General features: G+C 37.9%; 1 protein-coding gene across 1 annotated transcript in view; it reads left to right on the top strand.

Annotated features, from left to right (window-relative positions):
• The window catches only part of Slc35f4 (solute carrier family 35 member F4), a 230,798-nt gene that overhangs the window by 815 nt on the left and 206,899 nt on the right, over nucleotides 1-23,084 (top strand). The window lies entirely within an intron of this gene.

Here is a 23,084-nt window from a genome sequence, read left to right as displayed (position 1 = left end):
AAAGTATATCTGCTGTCCTCGGTGCTGAACCTTGTGGAGCGACGGGGCTCAGCGGGTTGCGCCCAGGAGTTTGGGAACAGTCGCAGTCTTGGGGGCGGAGGTGCAGAGAGGATCTGGCAAGCTCTCTCGACCGCCGTTGGCCCGCTCGTCCCGGGCTGATTTACGCCTGGAGGAGGCTAACATGGCTGTTCAATTAGCGTCCAGTCAACCCTAGGGCTACACTCTCTGAAAGGCCCTACTGGGTGCCAGGGTGCGCACGGGGCGCTGGGGACTGAGACTGTGGAGACACTTGGGGGTGGAGCTGGCGGGGGCGACCGACCCAGACGTGGGTCCCCCCGGCCAGCTGGGTCAGCTTGCCCACTCTGGGCTGTTGAGATGTTGCCAGCGCGGGAATTAATACCTATAAAACGTTTGGGGAGGTTCTGAACTCTGGATAAATCTAAGAGCTTGCTCAGGTCCCCGAGTCCTGAAGCTTTGAGGGAGGGACCCATCCATGCAAACGGCAGAGGGTGGGTGGGAGAGGGAGGCACGACACGGCCAACCGCCCCCGCCACACGTCGCGGCCACTTCGGAGCCCTAGGAGGCTGTTCTGTTCTGTACCAGCTTTCTTCCGGTTAAGCGAGGCCATGCGGCGCGGATGCTTTCACATTTCAGGAGTTTTTTGTGTGTAGGGGATGCTAGGAGGGGTTCACTTTTCGCAGTCCCCTTCCCCCAGCATAAAAACCCACTGGCTGTATTTGCTGGGATTAGTTCTACGAGGCACCGAAATGAAGCTCTTTCTCCTCTCAACTGGGGGAGTAGCTACGGTTTAATTTTCATGCAGGTGGGATTTTGCTTTTTATTTATCAATGCGTTTCTGTCGCAATAGGTAGATCTTAATTGATGTTTTTACTGTTATTTTTAACCAGAAGCTTGGGAAGCTCCCAGACGCATTTCTGATTGGTATTTTTCTGTGACATTTCGGTGTGGCATCAACATTACATGTTCCGTGAAACTGTGGACTCACGCAAATCCTGACACATAGAGGAGAAAACACTTCATTTTTCATGTAACTTTCTATGCTTGCTCTTGAATAATAACTCAAGAGCTTTATTCCACGGGCCATTCTCACACAGCTATTTTCTAGTTTAATATTTCATTTGGTTTCAGGAAAGGCCTATCTGCTTTGGATGGTTTCTGTCTAGCTGTTTTTAGCAGTAGAGGCTTACATTATTCATTTTTCCATACAAAAGTAATTATATAGTGCTAGAATTTTCTGGAAAGAAAATAACATGCTGTAGAAAGCTCTTTGAAGTCTTTGTACTATAGCCCCAGAATTTTCTTTTCCCTCCCCCCAACATTGGCAAAGGGTTTCTTCTTTAACCCTAGAAATTTAAGTGAAAATATTGATATATCTTGTGGAAATTACCTGAATTTCACCTTTGAATATTTTAATTAGGAACTATCAAATTTTGGTCACCAAATGAATATAGAATCCATCCATAAAATTACAAGACTTAGGGTGCTTTATTATTAAAATTTTTATGACAATGGGACTTTAGTTAACGAAGAACAAACCAGAAAGAATTCTGGAAAAGTGACATTTTAGATAAGGACATGTTCATATTATATTTTTGTACTTGCTCAAATAGCTGCACATGTTTCATTTGCAATACAATAACAGGACAAAAAAGGAAAGAACATTGACCAAGGCTGTAACTGGAAGCTAAAAGGAATAAAGATGCACTTGGCACGGTTATTTGTGATGTACATTTGTAAATTCAGGCCACAGAGTTCGAACAGTGAAGGCAGAGAAGAATCTCACAAGAACAAGGAATTAAGGGATAGTCAAATAATTCTCAGGACATTCATGCTTTCAGAGGCAGAGAGACAAAGATTGCCATTTTACACAGTGAGAGACTGGGAGAGAGAGAGTTGGAAGAGGGCCAGGCAACCAAGCACCATGAAATAATCCTGCCCTTAATGCAGGCTTCAACTAGTAAACAAACACATTGAAGCAAACCAGTGCAATATGGTCAATTGATTTAGCTGTTACCAGGAATGAGCAACAGCTTGGAGAAGGTCTGGAGCAATATATTCAGGAAAAAAGCTAGAGTGGCAGATATATACTATGTGAAGGCAAGGTGACATTTCCACTTCCTGACTGATCACATATGAGATCTTCAGGAGGGATGATCTCTTGATATTGGTGTCACTTACCGTTTTGGAGGTAGGTGGGGAATCATGTCTGAGATGCATTGGAGACTAGCCTCATGTTAATGTATCTTGCTTCCAAGCTTGTACATTGTCCAGAACAAACTGTAGTCATCAGGCTGAAGAATAAAGAAATGAAATAGGATTCAGAGACATGGAGAAAATTTTATGGGCTATGCAGCCACTTTTTTAAATATTCTGTTCAACTTAGCAATTGAGCATGAGTATAGATATAAGAAAAAGGGTACAAAGATGACCAAAGCATAGTGACTGGCCTTGAGTTACTTGTGTTCTGGAAGAAAATAGATTAATTTGCTCAACATGTATTAATTGAGCACCTCCTATATGCCAGGAATATATCTATGAACAAAACAAATGAAAGTATTTTCCTTTTTAGAGTTCAAACTCTAGTGAGAAGAAACAAGATAATAAACAAAGTTTTATTTTCAAGGTGATACATGATATTTTTAAAAATTGCAAAAGAATAGACAGGATAAAAATACCAGGTGTTAGATATTGTCACAATTTTAAATAGGGTGTCAGGTAAGACCTCATGGAGGAAGTAACATTTGAGCCATGAAAGACCTGAAGGATGTAAGGGTGTTAGTCATGTGGATGTCAGAAGGAAGGTATTCTAGGTAGTGGGATCAGCCAGTGCCAAGATCTGAGTTTTAGTGTACCTGACACACCAAGAAAGAACAAGGAAGCCTACATGGCGAAGTAGAATGAACAACAGGGAAAGTGACTGGAGGTGAGGTTATTGAGGATACAGGGACTTGGATAAAGTCAGGCCTTATAGTTTATCTTAAGTCATTTGGCTTATACTCTGAAAGGAATGGAGCTTTGCAGGGTTTTGAAAGAACAGTATTATGACTTTAATTAATTTTCTAAGGGATCAGCCTGACTGCTCTATTGTACCAGGGGTGGAAATGCCTTGTTAGAATGCTACTGCAATAACCTGGGTGAGAGAAGATGATGGCATGAGCTTGAGTGATAGCAGTGGAAGTGGTAAGAGGTGGTCGGATTCCGTACGTATTTGAACTTAGAGTCAATAGGGTTCCTTGATGAACTGGATATGGTATTGGCAAGAAAGAGGAATAAAAATTGACTCCAGTTTTCTGATTTGACCAAGTTTGAATTGCTGTTGGCAAAAGTATGGAAGTCTTAAAGGTAGAGAAGTTTGGGAGCAGGGGGCAGAGGAAAAGGATATTGTAGTAATGTTAAATGTATTGGAGATGTAAGCTTGGAGTTTGGAGATGACCAACTGGAGATATAGATTAGGAATCTGCCAACATTTGGATGGTACTTAAGGCTGGATGAAATCACCAAGGAACAAATATGTGTAGCAAAGAGAACAAGGACTGAACTCTGGGACACTTGACATTAAGAGGTTGGGAAGAAGAGAAGAAACCATTGACAGAGACTAAGAAGGATCTCCCAGGTAGGTAGGGGGGAAACCATGAGCATGTGATGCTCTGAAGCCAGTGAAGAAAAGGGATTAGCTGAGTCCAGTGGTGTTTAAAGGTCAAGTACAATAAAGTCTGATAACTGAGCTTGAGTTTGGAAATTGAGGGTCATTGATGATTTTGACAGGAACATTGGCAAGAGCAGGTAAGATGGGAAGACATGGATTAGAATGTATATAAGAGATAATTGGGGGAGAAATTGAAAAATGAGTATAGACGACTCTTCAAGGATTTTTAAGCAAAATGTGCACAGGGGAAGAGAAGAAATGAAGGTAGTAGGGCTAAGAAAATTTTTTTTCTCTTAAAGATGGGAGAAATAACAATGTTTGCATGTAAAGGAGAATGACTCAATAGAGAATTAAAATTAATGATGTTGGAGAGATAGGATATAGAATCTAGTGCATAAGAGAAGGGACATCACTTTAGATAGGCCAAAGTGTGTGGGGCAGGCCCTGTAAGGTGAGTAACTGAGATGGGGAAGTCTGTTGAGGGTCTCTTCTGGTTGTTTTAGCTTCCTCCAAATAGGAAGCAAAGCTATCAACCAAGAGTGAGAGGATGGGGAAGGAGATGGCAGAGATTGGAGAAAGAAGGTGTATATATTTAAAACAAAAGGGGAGGAGAAATGGGCTGGGGAAATACAAAGGTTCTCTCTCTGGCAACCTTAAAGCTCACTAGAGTTTCCGGTCACAAATTCAAAGTAAGACTGGTCAATAGATTGCTTTATTCATTGACACAACAAAGACCTGGAGCAAGTGGAGACAAGGATTTGTCTCAATCAGAGTTGCAGATTATTTTATGAGTGTAATAAAATAATAGAGGCAAAGGAGTTGTATATAAAGAGGACATTGTTATAATGATTGACCTTTGGATTTAAACTTGGTATAAGCAAAGTAGACAGAAAATCAAGGTTGTTAGGGAAAGTGGAAAGGTGATATGATCAATGGGTTGCAAGTTTCAGTAGGATCAAAGACTAGTGCAAGTCAACTGGAAATATAAGAGATGGTGATTAGTTTGAGGGTTGTTATGATATGAAATTAATTTCCATAAGTCAAGAGAAAGGATAAATTCACTTGTTTTACTACATTCTTTACTGATTTTTTTTTTGAGTGAGCCTTGTGTGTGTGTGTGTTTGTATGAGGAGGCAGTGTAATGAATTAAATCCTACCGATCAACTTCAGTGACTGGTTTTCTGTGGTTGTTTTCTAAACAACTCTTGCTCTGATACTTGCTCTGACCACCTCCTTTCCAAAAAAAGAACTCCACTTGCTTTTAGAAGAAAGGAATTTATACTTATTATAAAGAAGTGATAAAAGTTTATGGTGAACACTACACAATATAAACATGAATCAAAATATCCCATTGTACTTCATAAATATGTACAAATAGTATGTGTCAATCAAAAATTGAACTCTACCCACTTCTGGTTCTTTTGCTTTCTAAGTGCACTGATGGCTGTTATGATTTAGCATTTCTCAAGTTCTGCCCTCTGCCTGCCCCAAATGAGCTCATTCAATCCCACAGCTTCACCATTTTCTATGTGCCTATATTTCTTGGTTCAGTTTTTCTGAGCTCAGACTCATGTTTCAAGCCTCCTGCTAGCATTTCTACCTGAATATCCTGTAAACATATCACACATTAAACCAAATTCATCATTCTGTCCCTAAGACATGCCCTTTCCTTTTTCTTTTATTTTCTATCTTTTGAAATCTGTATCCAACCAGTTGCCCATGCCAGAAAGCCTGGAGTTATTTTTATCCTCAACCTCTGCTCTTTTCTCTTGTTTTGTTTTCAGTTAACAAGTCCTGTCTCTATCTCTCTCCCAGGTATGTGCTTTCCATCCCTCTTGTCACTTCATTAATTTTATGTATCATATCTTATGCCCAGCCTCAAGTCTTTCCAATCCCATAGTTATGCATTAATAACATTTACTCCCTTAAAGTGCAAATCTGTTCATTTCCCATTCCTGTTCAAAAGCCTGGAATAACTTTTCATTTTCTGTGAAATGAAATCCACATTTCCAGGCATGGCACTATCTGAGCCCAACTTACATTATTCTATTTTAGCACACACATCCCTTTCCACCCCTAATTGCCAATAATGCGTGCTTAATGAAGAAAATCTGGAAGGCAGGGACACAAAGAGAGATTAAAACAAAATTCATAATATCATCTCTCAGAGGTGATTAGTGTTAACAGTTTTGTATATATTATTTCAGTCTTTTTGCATATCCATAGACTTATGCCCATTATTTTAATTTTTTAATGAAACATGTCTCTACTTCATCTATATATTTTAATAACAATTTTAATGGGTGCATAATCTTTCATATATACAACCACCTTACTCTATGTAAACAATCACTAGCTATTGGATTTTTTAAAAAAATATAACTCTTCTAATCTCATATCCCATATGGTCTCCACATACCCTGGTCATAGTCTTATCAGCAAGCAGCTCATTAACTTAATGACATTACAGTCTTCATGTTTGGTGCCCAAATGCTCCCTCTCTCAGGGTCTCCTTCTTTCTGTAGAAAGTTCCTGTTTATCTTTAAAGGCTCAGTTTAAATGTGCTGTCCTCTGCAAAGCTTCTGATTACCCTGGGCTGGGTTAACCGTCCCCTCCTCTGTGCTCCTGTAATGCTGTGAACTCACCTTGGATTCAACATTTAGCACACAATTTTAGGCTGTTTGCCTTGCACAAGACCGTCTGACCTACAGAGCCTGGGAAGGTCAGGGACTAATCATTGTTTATTTTCACTTTAGGAAAACTATCTGGTACATTTAGGTGCCCCAGTCAAGTTTGTTTTACTAATCATTGAATGATTTCAGTTTCTTTTACAGAAATTGGAGACTTAATTACTTTCATTAGAGTAAAATAAAAAGTATATGATAGTAATGACTGGAAGGAGAGAAAAAATTACCAGCAATGAATGAATCAAACAGATGATCCTATTCAGAGAATGAGAATACACCAAATAGTATTTTATGATCATTTTATGTGACTGGTTGTAACTTTTGCTTTTATGCGTCCTTATTTACTTCTTAAGATTTTCTGTGTTTGAGGACAAAAAAAGGCAATTTTTAAGAATACAAAGTAGTATAAATTTACTACAACCATAAGAAAATAATGTGGTTTTGTCCCCTTTCTCTTTTGTATTGGTCTTCATGACACAATATTAATATAAATATTAATATAAATATTAAGCTCTCTAACTGGGGTAAATTATAATTATAGTGCATTATAGCAAATTAATACAATGAATATATATTCTTGTTCATAGTCTGTATATTTCCTGAAAATAAACTTCATGCTTTTTTATACATAGTAGATAGTATTTTGTAAACAGTTATAAATAAGAATCATTGATACATTGTTTAATGTATCAAACTAATAATTTAGTTTTAAATTAGGACATATGTGCCCTATGTTGATACTAAATATCATTGTATATATTATGCATGTTTTTGCAATGTTTATTCTGATGTGTATTTTGCATTTAAAATAGAAATTTACAATAAACTGTATATTTGTATTATGAACTACTACTATTAGCTAACACTTGGGTTTACATTAAGTTTCAGACATACTTTCTCTGGAGGACAGGGGGTGTGGCTCAGTGGTAGAGCACTTGTCTAGTATGCATGAAGCCCTGGGTTTAATCCCTAGCACTGAAAAAATAATATATCCTTGAATACATATTTTTTCCTAATAGCTTGTCTAAGAGACCTGGCTTGAGACCATGAGTTCTAGTGCAAAGGCCATAAGTTCTGACAACAGGAAAGCTGGGGTCTATACTTCTGCTCTGCTACTTGCCAAGTAAACTTAAGTTAAAGTTGCATAAGTAACCTAACCTCTCAGATCAATGATTTTGTTCCTGAAAACATAGGAATGATAACAATTGTTTCACCAATAGTTGGGAGGATTATGTAAGATGATGTATATTGAGTATCTGGCATCATGCCCAGTTCAATGTATTAAAGTTGTTGTGATTATGAGGAAACCAATTGAATTGGTTGCATGGCTTCAAAGAGCTTTGTTCGCTTTTCCTTGTAAGTAAAATGGTTTGCTACCTATTTTCCTTTTTATATAACATTGTATTTTGAATTGTTATTAAAAATTGCTGTTATAGAAATTGTAAAGACAGTTTACAAAGTTCACAGTGGGTTTTCCCCCCCACTATTTATCCATTTCTGGCTTGTCTAGTGTGACCAATAGGGGTGATCCTCCTGGATTACCATTAGGGACAGATTATTTTAAATGGATTGGAGGTAATTGGTCATGAGGCTATTCCAAATAGGTTAATCTAATAGAAAGGAGAAAAATCTAGATCCAGTGAGTGATAGGATGGATCTTCAGGTATTCAGGTACCAAAATGGGGGGAGGGTAGTGGAATTCACTGGAAGATGTGTAGCATGGAATGAGCTGGGGTAAAGATAGTAAGATGTGTAGCATGGAATGAGCTGGGGTTAAAGATAGATAAGGAGGGCAAACAGGTGGAGGAGTGTTGGCTAGGAGTCAGTTTGGGAATGGTCTATTGGAAGCAGCATTGTTCTTTTTATATGTGAAATATTAATGGGACAGTTTATTTATAAATAAATAAATATTTATTTATATGGCAGCAAACATGATAGGCTGTTTTATATTTTTCTTTAAAAAATAAATCATTGTGTTATAAACACATTTACATATTTATATAGACCTGAAATGTGAGTGATGGCTTGTTTGTTTTCTAGTCACAGGATTCTTTGGAGCTATAGTTTGATAAAGTTTCTTGTTAATAAAGTATTTAATTACTTATAGATACAGAGGAATATAAAAGAAAAGAAAAATAATTGTCACCCAGCACAATTGTTATTATTTTGATTAATTTCTTTCCAATTTTTCTAATGCATATAGTACTTCATTTCTTGATTTGTTGACAAATATAAATGATAGTGTAGCCATAATAGTGATACACATACAATTTTATGCCCTACTACCCCCATCCCCAACTTAACATTTCAGGGTAAGCATTTCTCAATTATTTGCATTTGTCTGCTTTGTGAAGCTGGAATTGAATTCTTTCAGAGATCTTGGCTTAAGGAATTTGGGAAAGCTCGTTCTTAGTTATTTGAGACTAAGTGAAATGGAGAGACCTGAGGTGTGAGTGATGGCTTGTTTGTTTTCTAGTCACAGGATTCTACTTGAACCAGTTTAAGCAAAATGGAAGGTCTTGAAAGGATACTGGGGAGTCTCTCCTGGGTTGTAAGGGCAGGGATAAACTGGTGTAAGCCGGAATCAGGTCCTGGAGTGTTGTAGGGCAAACAGGAAGCCACCCCCCCCCCTCTCTCTCTCTCTCTCTCTCTTTCTCTCTCTTTTCTTGTGTGCATTCTCCATTCTTGTCTTGCGGCAGGCTGGCTTTCTCTATTTCCTTGTCCAAATGGTCAAAAATAGTCACCGCCAGCAGTTTCAGTGTTTACATGTCCTCTATTCAAGAGAGCAGACAGATTGAGCAAGAATCTCTCACTTCTAAATCCAGATTCCTGGGGAAAGTGACTCTTTGGCCCAGTTTGTGTCACATGCATACTCTTGATCTTATTTATACTTGTGGTCTGGGGCCAGGTCAAGTTACCCAATCTGGGCTGCCAGTGGCTGTCTCCTGTAACCTTAGCAACTGTTGGGGAAGTTATGGTTTCCAGAGAAAAGGAGTAGTTGGCTGAAAAGTCAACTTAATAACTATTTGGTTCACAGAGCTTTATATCAAATCATAGGCTTCAATCAAGATCCAACCCATTCTTTCTATGGTTCAGGTAACCCTTAGAGTAGATCTAGACAATATTTAGTGAAGTTATAGGTACAATATAATCCTACAAGCCAAGAAAATCCAAGCTGTCTGTTTAGAGTATGAGTCTCTAGTGAGTTTTGTTTAAGAGTTCCCAGGTAGCACTGCATACTGCTCAATAAGCTTTATTGAAGTGCCACTGGTTACATCAACTTTGGAAGACATATTTCTTTTTCTAGGTCAGAGAGGGCAGCAAACCAGTTCCTTCAGATTCAATGCACAGTAATCGAGAATGACATTTAACATTGTACATTTTAAACAGGGATTGAAAATCACACTATTCTGCAGTCTGGGATTTGCTATATTTAGACCTGGGCTGGTGCCAAGATGGCATTAGTGAGGTGTCAATAATGCTTTTATGGTCTTGAAAACCAGCATACTATGATTTCTTTCTGCTTTGTGAAAGCCGAGATTCTAAGGATGTTAAATCTTGCTGTTGGTACCCTACTCAACTCAAGTCATGTGACTTTGGTATTTATCTTGTGATTTTGTTCACACCCAGGTTTAATGGTAGACATTCTAGAGGAGAAATCCAGACCAAGGAAGATGGGAGCCCTTTGGAGCATCATCTTTCCTGCTGGAGTTATGGTGGCAAGTTCTAAGGCAGGGATATGCACATCTAAAATGACATTATTATTTTCTGAGGCCTTTTAGAGCAAAAATACTTAGAAGCTGAGAACCTTTTATTTCCTCTTAATTTTTAAAAGAACTGTGAGGACCTGAAGCTGGCACTGCTCATCTTGCTCTTTCTAGTTCACAGCCCCTCATTGGTCAAGGTGATCTTTTAAGATCATTAATTGAATCATGACATTCCTCTGGTTAAAGTCTTCTGTGGCTTTTCTATCTGTCTGGAAAACTATAAAGCTCTGAATGTAGCTCATAGGCTCCTGTGTGGTCCCGTTCTTCAGCTGCCCACCCCCTCTCCCCAGCCCTTATTGTGCTTGGGTCATGCTGCACACATTTGAGATCCTCTCACTCCTCCAGACCCTTGAATAAGTTTTTCCCTCTTTCTGGTGCAGTTACCTGGCTGGCTGCTCCTTCTCTGTCGGTCTCATATTAAGTGTCATCGTCTCAGAGAGTCCTCTGCAGCTTTGCACCTCTATCATCTCATCTGCTTTTCCTTTGTGGTACTTATTACAGACTGCAGTTACAATTTATGTTCATTTTTGTGACTGTTTAATGTCTTTCCTGCCTACTAGACTGTTAGATCCCTAAGGGGTGATGGATGTATTTTGTTCAGCACTGTGTCTAGCGCAAAGAACAGGGCCTGCATACTCCATATATTTTTGTTGAATGAATGATGAAGACTTGTTAAAGTTTTCAAGCAGACATTTTTGTTATTTCAAAAATGAACTTCTACTTTGGAATATTTTTAGATACACAGAAAAGTTGCAAAGACAATACAGAGTTCCTGTATACTCCTTCCTTATTTTTCCCCATTGTTAACACTTTATATTACCATGTACCACAACTAAGAGACCAACGTTGGTACATTGCTATTTATTAAATTGCAGACTGTATTTGGATTTTACCAATTTTCCCATTAATGTTCTCTTTCTGTTCCAGGGCCAATCTAGGGTCCCCCTTGCATTTATTTGTTATGCCTCTTGAGCAGGCATTCAAGGCATTGAACTTGAAAAAAATAATTTCAATTTTATAGAAATTTCCTGGCAGATATTTTAGATCTCAGATTAGATCATTCTTGAAAATGTAACTACTAGTTTTCAAGGTGACACAGGATTAAATTCATTGTAAGAGTGACCTATGATATGACATGGTAATCGCAAACCATTTTAGAGGCAATTCTATAGTGTAGGGCAGCAGAATTTGGTGATTAACATTTCTATTGTTAAACAATTTGGGGACATGGAAATATTTGAAAATATAGGTAAAGCTTTCCCTCCAAATGCACATATATATCAAATTTTTTTGTAGTTTCTTTTATTACACTGGAGATTTACTTCACAGGAACAGACTGTAAAATAATTCTTTTGGATTTTATCTGTTTATTTTATGACTGTGTGTGTAAAATTTAATGTAACACTTGGAAAAATTGAACTAATTCAAATTTGTTAAGTAAAATAAAAATGAACTTAGGTTTTATTCACAATCAAATTTTAGTGAGAAAACTCTGGTGGTTTGGACTGAATAAGAAATTAAATTTTTCATGTACTTATTGATTGATTGTATGTCCTCCTCTGAGAACTGTCTGTTCAGGTCCTTGGCCCATTTATTGATTGGGTTATTTGTTATCTTATTGTCTAATTTTTTGAGTTCTTTGTATATTCTGGTTATTAGGGCTCTATCAATCAATAAGTACATGAAAAAATGCTCACCATCGCTAGCAGTCAGAGAAATGCAAATCAAAACTACCCTAAGATACCACCTCACTCCAGTAAGATTGGCAGCCATTAAGAAGTCAAACAACAATAAGTGCTGGAGAGGATGCGGGGAAAAGGGCACTCTTGTTCATTGCTGGTGGGACTGCAAATTGGTGCAGCCAATTTGGAAAGCAGTATGGAGATTTCTTGGAAAGCTGGGAATGGAACCACCATTTGACCCAGCTATTCCCCTTCTCGGTCTATTCCCTAAAGACCTAATAAGAGCATGTTACAGAGACACTGCTACAACGATGTTCATAGCAGCACAATTCACTATAGCAAGATTATGGAATCAGCCTAGATGCCCTTCAATAGATGAATGGATAAAAAAAATGTGGCATTTATACACAATGGAGTATTACTCTGCATTAAGGAACGACAAAATCATAGAATTTGGAGGGAAATGGATGGCATTAGAGCAGATTATGCTAAGTGAAGCTAGTCAATCGTTAAAAAACAAATACCAAATGACCCCTTTGATATAAGGAGAGTAAACAAGGACAGGGTAAGGACAAAGAGCTTGAGAAGAAGATTTACATTAAACAGGGATGAGAAAAGGGGAGGGGAGGGGAGGGGAGAGGAGGGGGGATAGTAGAGAATAGGACAGACAGCAGAATACATCAGACACTAGAAAGGCAATATGTCAATCAATGGAAGGGTAGCTGATGTGAAACAGCAATCTGTATACGGGGTAAAGTTGGGAGTTCATAACCCGCTTGAATCAAACTGTGAAAGATGATGTATTAAGAACTGTGTAATGTTTTGAACGACCAACAATAAAAAAAAAAAAAAAAAAAAAAAAAAAAAAAAGAAATTAAAAATTTGGAGTGATCTTAGGCATGGCGATGTGCAGTTCACTTCAATTCAATGAAATCTCAACATGTCTAAAAGCTCTGACTCAAAAGGATATGAGGTCATAAGTAAAATTAGAAATCTTATATCTTATTTTGCTATGATAAGATAGACTTGTATCCAGAAACGCCAGATTTCTTGAAGGCTCTTCAAGTTGAATTAATGTTACATCATTTCATTTGTGTTCAAGTCAATGAGATTATCTTGGAGGCAAGGTCTGTGCCACCAATATTGTCTTTGTCAGCAAGGAAAGGATGATTTTAAGTCCATGTAAGCAGAATAAACTTTCAAGCAGTTTGTGTGCAGACTTTTTATGACATGTCTTCATTCTAGGTTGTTATTTTTTTGAGAAGCTGTGTTTCCAAAAGAAGTTGTGGTTTTCTGCTGCATTGTAATGGTGACTGCCAAGCTTTGAATGCAAAAATGTATTCTGCTCATATCTATTAAAGTAAGCAACCCATGAATCATCTTCTTCTTACTGAATTATTCTACAAGTGGGGCTTCTTTTTTCTCTCAAAGGTGATTTTCCTGTATCATTCAGAGATTTCAAGTCAGAGTTTCTGTAAACATAGCTTCCAGGTAATGAAGGAGAATCTGACATTCTGTTTACTTTTCTTGATAAAGAAAAATCTGGAGAAGATGATAATTTGGACTTTGGCTCTGATGGAGTCAACATGCAAGGCAATAGAAAAGGTTTTTTGGTAGGATCAAGGACAGTATTTCAGGTGCTACACATGCTGATATTTAAGGCATCAAGTTGCATTGATATGAAAAGCCAAGTTTCATCACCAAAGCAGTACAACCTACTTTTCTCCCCAAGTACAGTTTTGCTTGGCATTGCAACTTTCCATGTTTTCTAAAAGGTTTGCAGAATAGGCTTTCTCCTTCAATGACATTCACATACTCATACAGAAAATCAGGAGTTGGAAGCATTTTGAGGTACCCAGTTATTTTCTGAAGGAAAATAGCATAGCTGCTGGTATCTCTAATATTTGTACCAAAATTATGGCAAATGAGCAAGTTTGGAGAAAGGATTTTGATTGAGAAAGGCCCTGCTTCCATTTTTATACCCTGCTCCAGAACACAAACCAGTTTACCCTTTTTCAAGATGCGCTGGTTTCCAAAATTCCTCTAGGTATGGATTTATTCTATTGCTTAACGATCAGCATGCTTTTGATGGCAAGTAAAGTAATTTGACTTATATTAGCTCTAGCAATAAGGAAGTTTATTCTTTTGTAGAATAGGGAGTTCAGCAGTGGGGTTTCTGACATGGCTTATGCTATAATGAAGTATCCAAATTCTAGCCTTTTCACTCCTCCTTAGCCATATCTTTGTGCTAAACTTTGCAAAAGATTTTCTTGACTTGAAAATTCTTTTATGAAGTTTCTCACTTGAGATTTCATTACAGTTTTAATAGCTCTCTTGTTCCATAAATATTTCCTTAAAAAAGTACGACACCTTGTTCTTATTTTATGGATATAATAATTTTTTTATCTACCTGAATATCATAATATATTTTTGAAGTTTCCTTCTCTTGAATATTATTTCCTCAGATTTCCTTTTGTAAAAAAGTATTGTTCGTCAATAATATTGGATATCTTGTGATTTTCTTTCCTTATCTGTTTAAATTATAGGGTAGAGAATTTAAGAACCGTTTGGAGTCTGTAAGAATGATTAAAGTGGTCAAGAACTATGAAGAATCTGTGATTTTGCCATGTTTTCAAGTTAACAGTTTTCTTGCTACAGTTTCATGGGTGCCCAAGGAAGTTATGAGATTGTTGTTTCAGATTCAAAGGACTTTTCCTCCTATAGTCCAGAAAACAACATGAACATGAAGTTCATGTTCATGAACTTACATGAACAAGTTCATGTTCTTGCTCCCAACATTCCACAAGGACAGAATGAGTAAGTAAGGTGAATTCTCCATACATTGAAGGTTTATGTCACAGCTGAGGAATCCTGTGTTTAGAAAATCCAAATCAGTTATAATGGCTTACAAGCAAACCTACTCAATCTTTGAGATGTTAGCAAACAAGCCTGCCTTGTTTTTACAGAGAGACTTTTTCTCTTCCTTCCAAAACTATTTACTATACAGGTTCTTGAAAAGATAGCCTAGAACAAAAATCTGTCAGTGCCCACACAAGATATGGAAAAATGCAAGATACTCACATTGAGAATTGTCTACCAACAGGTGCCTGTCTATTAAGGCTTTTTACTGGGAAACTGGGCTTTTCCTTTGGGAATGTTTTCTATCATTTTCTTAAATTGTATTTGAATTCTATTTCCCTGGACCACAGAAGGCATTTCTAATCTTTTGACAGACTACCTGCATTCTGGGAACCAAGTAGGAAAGAAGCCTGGATGTCTCAGTGAGCAGCAATGTATAGATAGATTCACTTAATTATTCTGTGGTTTTGGTATGGTGCCCTGAGTCTTCAACCTAGTATCCCTATAGACTTCTGTTTGAGCTTCTCCAGAGGATTAACCTGCTGCCCTTACAAGAGTGAAGAGGGACAAGGAATGAGGGTGAGGATTCAGAAGACATCTGGGCTTCTTAGACTAAGCAAGACCTGCTTTTAAATGTGCCGTTCTCTCTCTTAGTAGTAACTAGTACCATAATTCAGGAGACTTTGGAAAGTTCTTTGCCGTAAATTGAACTAATTTCCATTTTTCTTCCCCCCGCTTAGATTTCAGTTTTCTCAAGCTTGACAAGTCATTTTCTACTTTTTAGCATCTAAAATTCTATAATCATCTTCTCTCTTGATCTTCCCATTTTTGTGGATTTATAGTTTTTTTTAAAAAAAAATCCATTTTATTGTAATTTTGGTAGAATTTCCTGAATGGGGAAATACAAATGTATATATTCAATCTGCCCTCTTTGCCAGAATCATGTGCTTTCTATTTCTATTCTTTGAAATCTTCCAGTTTAAACTAGATTTACTGTAAACCAAGATAAATGGCATATTCATAGTGGCAGAGTACATTATTTTTATTTCCTCTCAGTTGGGAAGCTATTTTAGATATCACAACAAGAGGGCAAATACTATTATATCTTGTTCTGAGTGTTGGTTACACAGACACACTGACTTCATGAAATGTCATCAAACTCTATCCTTATGATGTATTACTTCTCTGTATGCACACTATATTGCAATAAAAGTACATTAAAATTGTATGCCACATGACTAAATATTATAGCATATTCGTTCATTTTACTCTTATCTATAATAAAATACTTCCATTGACATAATAAAGTATTGTTCAAATTTTCAAAGTAACAGATGATAAATTATTAATTTTGTGTATATTCCCCCGTTCAATTACCACCACCCTAGCATCCATCCCTTAATTCTCTCCCACTATGAGTTAAGTGATTCTAAAATACTTTTCTGCAGAATCAGAATCATCTTGGAGTTAAAAAATATATCCCAATGCCCAGGATGCATCCCACCGAGACCCAGGCATCATACTCTTTAAAGCTCCCCAGAAGATTCCAGTGAGTAGCCAAGACTATTATTAAGGGCCTATAGCAATGCTTCTTAAACTGTCTGATAATTCAACCAACTGGTTTTTTGTTTATGTTTTTAAATTTTCAATTACTCATAGATCAAAGGTCTGTAAAAATTAGGGAAAATGAAATATTAAGGAAAAAAATTACACACTGAAATATAATTATGGTGTAAAAGTTGATCTAAATATTTTTTTCAGTGCTTATTTTTAATTTCTATATTTGTCACAGACTAGTAACAGTTTAAGGCCAGGATCAGTCTGTAGCATACACTTTGAGTAGCACTGGCTAGGGAATAACCTCTCCCTTTCTTAGCACAGTTGGGGTATCCATATATTTTCCTCTCTGTTTTTTTTTTTTTTGAAATGCATAAAAGTTTGGATTGGACCTTTAGTGGGAGCGCCCAGCCACTCTCTGTAGCCCAAATGACACATTTCATCCCACTTGGATGAATTTCTACGTTTGGGTTGAAAATAATTGTTAATAACTCATAAGACTTGTTGTTTCCCATCACCTATATAAATTCAGGAGAAAATTTTGACTACTAAAGTCTTAGCATGTGATCACATATATATGTGTAGTGTTTCTAATTCGTAAATTGTGTATGTGAATTTCAGAGAAAAATTTACTGAAGACTTTCAGGAATGAAAATTCATTAAACTCTCAATGATTTTGTACCTACTGCTAGAATGCAATGAAAATTGTTGTGTGACATGGGCTGGAATTTCCAAAGGACAGGTGGACTTTTACTCAGAGCCTGTGAGGGCTCTCTGTTGTTTATAGGACAGAATGAGAGGAATGAGCTATAGTAATTTGCTAATCCTAAGCACTTGGTCCAATATTCTGGCAATGTGGGAATTTACCTAAGTGGAAGGAATCCTATTAAGTTTATGAAGCTTGGAGTGGAGAAAGAAGAGAGGAATGGGTGGGACCTTCATCTAGCGAGGAACTCAGATGAGTGTTCACTCAGAATGACTCAGATAAGTGTTCTGGTACGCACCTGTTACCTTTCCCTTTGGGGGTTTATTTTGATAGTGGTGCAGTTGGGTTTTAGTTGAAGCAGTTTACCTGATTGCCTGGTCTAAGACATCTCTATTTCTTTCTTCTTTTCTAAATACACGTTTACCTCTTTCACAGAGGATGACATGATTGTGCCTCCTAGGGAACCAAAGGCTGCTCCAGATGTTGTTAGTTGTACTCTGTCCCTTGTGCAGTCTTTAATAAAGATGTCTTCAATGACCTTATTACTCCTCTAGACGTCTGTTACATTCTGATATTTGTATTTGCTTGGAGCATAGAATTTTATGGTGGCTTTCTTAGAGTAACTTAGCCCTGTCTCCTGGGATGAAGGGGAGAAGATAAGTTCTGTGACTTTATTCTTGGGTACCTCTCCCAACCCGGTCTGGTTATTTGACAAAGGATGGAAAATGAAGGCGAAGTGTATAACAGCTTTGTTTCAAATTCTATCTTCTTTAAGGTTTTACACTCAATGTAAAACTCATGCAGTGCAAAACTCTAGCACACACAACATCCAGCATAGAAAGCTTACCACAGAAGAAAATCGGGGATGAGAATCTCAACTTATAAGTTTACAAAGAGTGAATTTTCCTGGGGCTTTTAATAGAAAATTATACCCAAATAGATACTACATAGAGTCATAATGGGATTGTAACTAATGTAAGCAGAACTGTTTGTAGAATAATCTTTGAGGATTGAATAGGGATTAAATGTTTATGGGACCTAAAACAAATGTAATGAAAGAAAATGCAAGAGTCTTAACTCATCATAGCACACAAAGGATTTAGAGTGTAAATTCTGAATGATTCTACAACCACTCTCTGACAGTTGTGTGTAATTTACATTTTATGAGGCAATAGCATATACGATTTCATTAAAACTCATAGCCTGTGAAGTGGGTGTTATCACCCTGTTACAGAAGAAGAAATTGAAGCTCAGAGAGGTGGCTTTGCTTAAGGGCACTGCCACCAGGTCTCAGGGCTTGAGCCCAGAGCTCTCTGCTTCCCAAACCCACACACTTCACTAGAGTAACAACAATTCAAAATGGTAAATTTGGAATCCACTATGGCTCCAGTCTTCCACCCATTCCTCCTAAAGTCCTAGAAGACGGTTACAAACTTCCACATTGATTTTTACAGAGTGCAGTGCCCAGCTCTGGTAAAGCCAAAGCATTTACCTCAGGACCAGAGTCAGGCTTTTCCCTCTTCTCCAAGTATGAATTTTACTTTAACTGGATGATGTGCCTGAAGACCTTTTCCTGGAATAAAGAGGAAAGATTGAACAAGATGACCTTGAAATTGTGTGTGTGTGTGTGTGTGTGTGTGTGTGTGTGTCTGTCTGTCTGTCTGTCTGTCTGTCTATGGGGGAAGGGGAGACAGAGAGAGAGATAATAAACCAAGGAGATAGACAGAGACAGAGACAAAGGAAAAGATACAGATACCTCGACTAGTAACCAACGTCCAACTGGTGTCTGGAATCTCAGACTTTTCTGATAGAGGGAGGAGGGCAGTGAGGAGACAAGACAAGGGTCGTCCCCTCTTGACCCCTACTTGATTCTCTCTCAAGACTCCTGGGTGTCTCGAGGGCTCTCCTGGTCACACTGTGCCCAGAAGGTAACTTTTCCAGTGAGAGAATTCTCTACTTCCTGCATTCATAAATGAAGAATAAGTCTGCTAAGGGAGCAGCAGAGAGCGAGTTGTTTATTCCTATGGCAGAGTATAGATAATTGTATTTTTGAGTCATTTGAGCCCAACACAGTAGAATGGGATAGAATTTGTGGAATTACAGTCAAACATCTGTCTTTGCCATCCATGTTTCCTCTAATATCTAATGATATTTCTCTAGTTTATGATTTAAGTCACTGGGATGATGATACTAGTGTTGCTGATGTTCTCTTGGGAAGAAGGAGTGCAATATTATTTTCGTATTGGCCCTGTGGGGCCTGTGGTCTTGGCCTTTGTTATTCACATTACTGAGGTTTCAATTGGCCTTGACTCGGGCCTCTATCGGTGGCGTCAGAATGTGAGTGTGGCTTAGCCATGCCTTATTCCAGCTAGAGTTTGGGTGTCATTGGCTTCACCTCCATGATAAGTAAGCCACACTTGTTTCTGGCACTTCTGGGTGAATGTCTTTGGCTGGGCCTTTCAAAGTTTATCAGCTGTGGCATTAGTAAGTGGGGGTTTTAGAAATGTTAAATAACTTATGCTTAGTGGGTAATCATTTCCTTTCTAAGATGAATTATTTCTACCTATTATTCCCATCTTCAATCAAATTTGAACACAAAGTCTCTGATTATTAGATGGAAACCAAAAATAAAAAGTGAATTTAAGAGAAGATATGAGGAGGTTATAACATCCCGCAGAGCTATTGAAATTGTTTTGGGGTTCTGAGTATGCTGCAGGAATATCATATTCTCATTCTACTGGGAATCTGACAAATAAAAAGTACAAACTCAGTTTAAATTTTTTTTATATATAAAATTAAGAGAACTGTTCTGAATACATTAGGAGAAAGCCCAAATGGGAATAAGCCATGCTTCAAAACCTTTCTCCTTCAGCCTTTTATATCTCTCTTTTGGTTGCTCTGTTTTGTTGGTAGTTGAGGCAAGGTAATTTAGTTTTGTTTTGTTCCTCACAATATGCAGATACTCCCAACTTGTTGAGCCAATTTAGGATAGAGAGAGAGAGAGAGATCTGGCCATGCCTGATGTGTGCTTGGCCAAGTAAAAATAACAATCCTCTTCCCCGATACCCCCAGGACTAACTCTTTCTGACATCAATCCAAATGAAATTGGGTGTGGAGTTTACATTACTCTCTGCCCACCTGCCTGAGGAGAGGTGGCTCTAGAATGATGATATTCAGAGTTCTGGCAGACAACAGATACGTTAAAAAAAATTAAAGGAGGAATGAGCAAGGTGCAGAGAAGACAAAAGAATTAGAAGCCTTGGGCTGGAAACAGTGGGTTGTGAGTGAAGGAAGCAAGTCCTTGTACACAGGAAAGAAAGGATTGTGTGGAAAGGCTCCTGAGGGTACCTGTGCTGTGAGAGGAAGTCTATAGCCTGCTATGACCTTTTAAGTACAAATACCTCATTATCATCCCCACCTCCCGTCTCCTGCAGGTGGGTGCTGTCCATTGGCCAAACACCATGGAAGCCAAAGAGCAAGGTGCCCCATAGTTGGAGCCCCTTTAGCTCAGCTTCTGGGTTACAGAGTAGGATGGAGAAGGTTGAGGATTGTTGTGGAGAGACAAAGAGACGTCTCCAGCACTCCACTGAGACACCTTCTTTTAGGTTTAGCTGTCTTGACTCTCTGTTCCATTTCAGAATGCCCTTTTATAGGAGAAATGAAGTATTTCCTCACTTAACTCTTATGAACTGATACACGAAATGGGACATTAAAATGTGAAATAAAATATATCAGCCACAATGTTTGTTTACTACTAGAGTGTTTATTACTCTCTTTAGCTTAGTTGTTTGTCTGCCTTTCTCATACTCTCAACATAAATAGCATATAGCTTAGTATTTCTGTTGTAGACAGATGAAAGAAATAATTCATACGAAGAACTACCTATTGTAAAGAACTGGTTTTAACCAGAAAATTAATCATTGCTTCTTCCAAAATTCGATGGGGCACTGCAATAACTTAGTGTTCTAAAGATTTTCTTGGTTTAGTTCCCAAATATCATAATGCCTAACATTCAGCTGACAAAACTTTTTAAGTATTTAACTGAAATTTTATTGTAGCTTTTCATCCTTTTTTGTTTGTGTAGATTCATTTACTGAGCTTCCAGGATAACAGATTTCTTGTACAATCTTCTGATCTCTAGTTCCTGTGGATTTCTAATCTCTGTCTCTGCATTTGACACTCACCAGTTCTCTACCTTTTTGGAGAATGGGAACAGGTAAAACTGAAAGGCAATAAATCAGCAGCTTCCTGGGTCAGTGCCATGTAAGTTTGTTAAAGATCTGGTACTAATATCATACCCTGTTCAAGTACAGGGTCCTACTCATTTCCATTTGACTAAGCCCCATCTATACCTCCATGTTAGTGAGTGAATCTGGGTTTCTAAGACAACACTGTTTCCATCTGCCTCACTGCCTCATTTCCCTATTTTGTTTTTCTGCCTCATACCTTTCAGACTTGTACTTGGTCTTAATCTCTGGCTCAGGTCTTCTTAAGACTAGAGAGACCTGTCAATGAACCCCAACCCCTTTTGTCTGAGCTCCATTATCTACTGCCAAATTTTTCAGAGCACAAACTGCCTCCCATCACCTAGAGATCAACCTCTCCCACCTCTTGCTCTGCCCTGCGTTCCAACTGGTGTCCAGGTGTTGGCTGTCTTTGGACAATATGTTCTAATTGAAAGCCTAGTAACAGATAGGATTGCTCAATGGTAGTTGAGTGTTCTCAGACAAGGATGTCTCTCTTGTTTACCAAGCTATGCTGAGTGTCTGAAAGAGTTAGTCCTTATTAAAAAAAATTTTTTTATTGACAAAGAAGTAAATGAAGCAGTGGATTAGATGAGAGAGTCTTAGTCTAAGATTATATGCATAGATTGCTGTGCCTTTTTGTGGAAGGTTTCATAGGTTCCTCAGATTCTCAGTGGTACCCAAGGTCCTCAAAATATTAATCACTATAGGCTTAAAATGCACAGATAAGAAAGGAACCTATGATTTGCTCTTTTGAAAACATTTAGTCTTTTGGGGATATTTTGGCATTTTGTAGAAGTGTATTGAAAAAAATATCTATAGCAAATAGCACCAGGTGGCTTCCAACCATGAGTTAGGGTTCCCTTTTGAGGATTAATAGTGAGGCAATCTACTAATTAACCTTCAGGGTTAGGGTTAGGGTTAGAGTTAGGGTTAGGCTTCTAGGTTAGGGTTTTGAAGCCTAGACCTTTGGGAATCAGAGTCAAAGCCATTTCCTTGAAGCCTCATCTGTGTGTTTTCAGAACTATAGCTTGGACTTTTTCCCCTCTCTAGAAAACCTAATTTTCTGATAGAAAAATCTTTACTTTATTTAGTTGCTGGGTAACAAAGCTTGTTCATTCTATTTTCAGCCTATTTGGTAGAGTCTTTGTGACAAATTTTATCTTTTGGAACTTGAGAAAATATACTGTTGTTTTGGAGTCTATGGGTATTGATTTATGCTGCGTATGACTGAGGACACAGTGCCTGGCAGAGAGGTGACATTCAATCAACCGTTCAGTAAATTAATGGTTATTCTTAGTTTTTGGGAGGCAGTATAGTTAAGTGGCTATAAAGAGCACTTCTTTTGGATCAATACATTCTTGGGTTTGAATACCATCCTTTCTGACTAGCTTTGTGCCTTTGGAAATGGGAACATCAAAAGTTCTTTCCCTGTTGGATTTTGTGAGAAATAAATCTGAAAATCTGAGTGAAAAATTACTTTGTATAGGGCCTGGATACAGAGTAGGCACTCAATAAGAGTGTTATTATAGGGTTATCATTATTAGCATTGTGATTATGTCTCTTATCTGGATTGCTTGTAGGTGACTAGAATAAAGTGTGAATGTGTGGAATTCATTTAGGACTTAGCTAAGAAGTTTTGGGGCATATTATGGATTATTGAGTATCTATCAAGTTCTAAACTCTGGCCATGCATTAGGATTCCCTGTGGAATACGTAAAAAATACTGATACTGGGCTGCAATTCAGATCTCTGGGACTGAGTCCTGAACATGTACACATTCTTTCAAAAACTCAACAGGTGGTGCTGATATGCAGGGTGGATCAAGTATTATAGCCACTGAGACTACATAAGCACAACTAAAGGATATCAAGTGAAGATGGAATGAGGTTTTCTAATATTTGACTTATTTTGG

This window comes from Ictidomys tridecemlineatus, chromosome 5, assembly GCF_052094955.1.
Source record: "Ictidomys tridecemlineatus isolate mIctTri1 chromosome 5, mIctTri1.hap1, whole genome shotgun sequence".
NCBI lineage: Eukaryota > Metazoa > Chordata > Mammalia > Rodentia > Sciuridae > Ictidomys > Ictidomys tridecemlineatus.
This window is presented reverse-complemented; position numbering and strand designations above follow the sequence as displayed.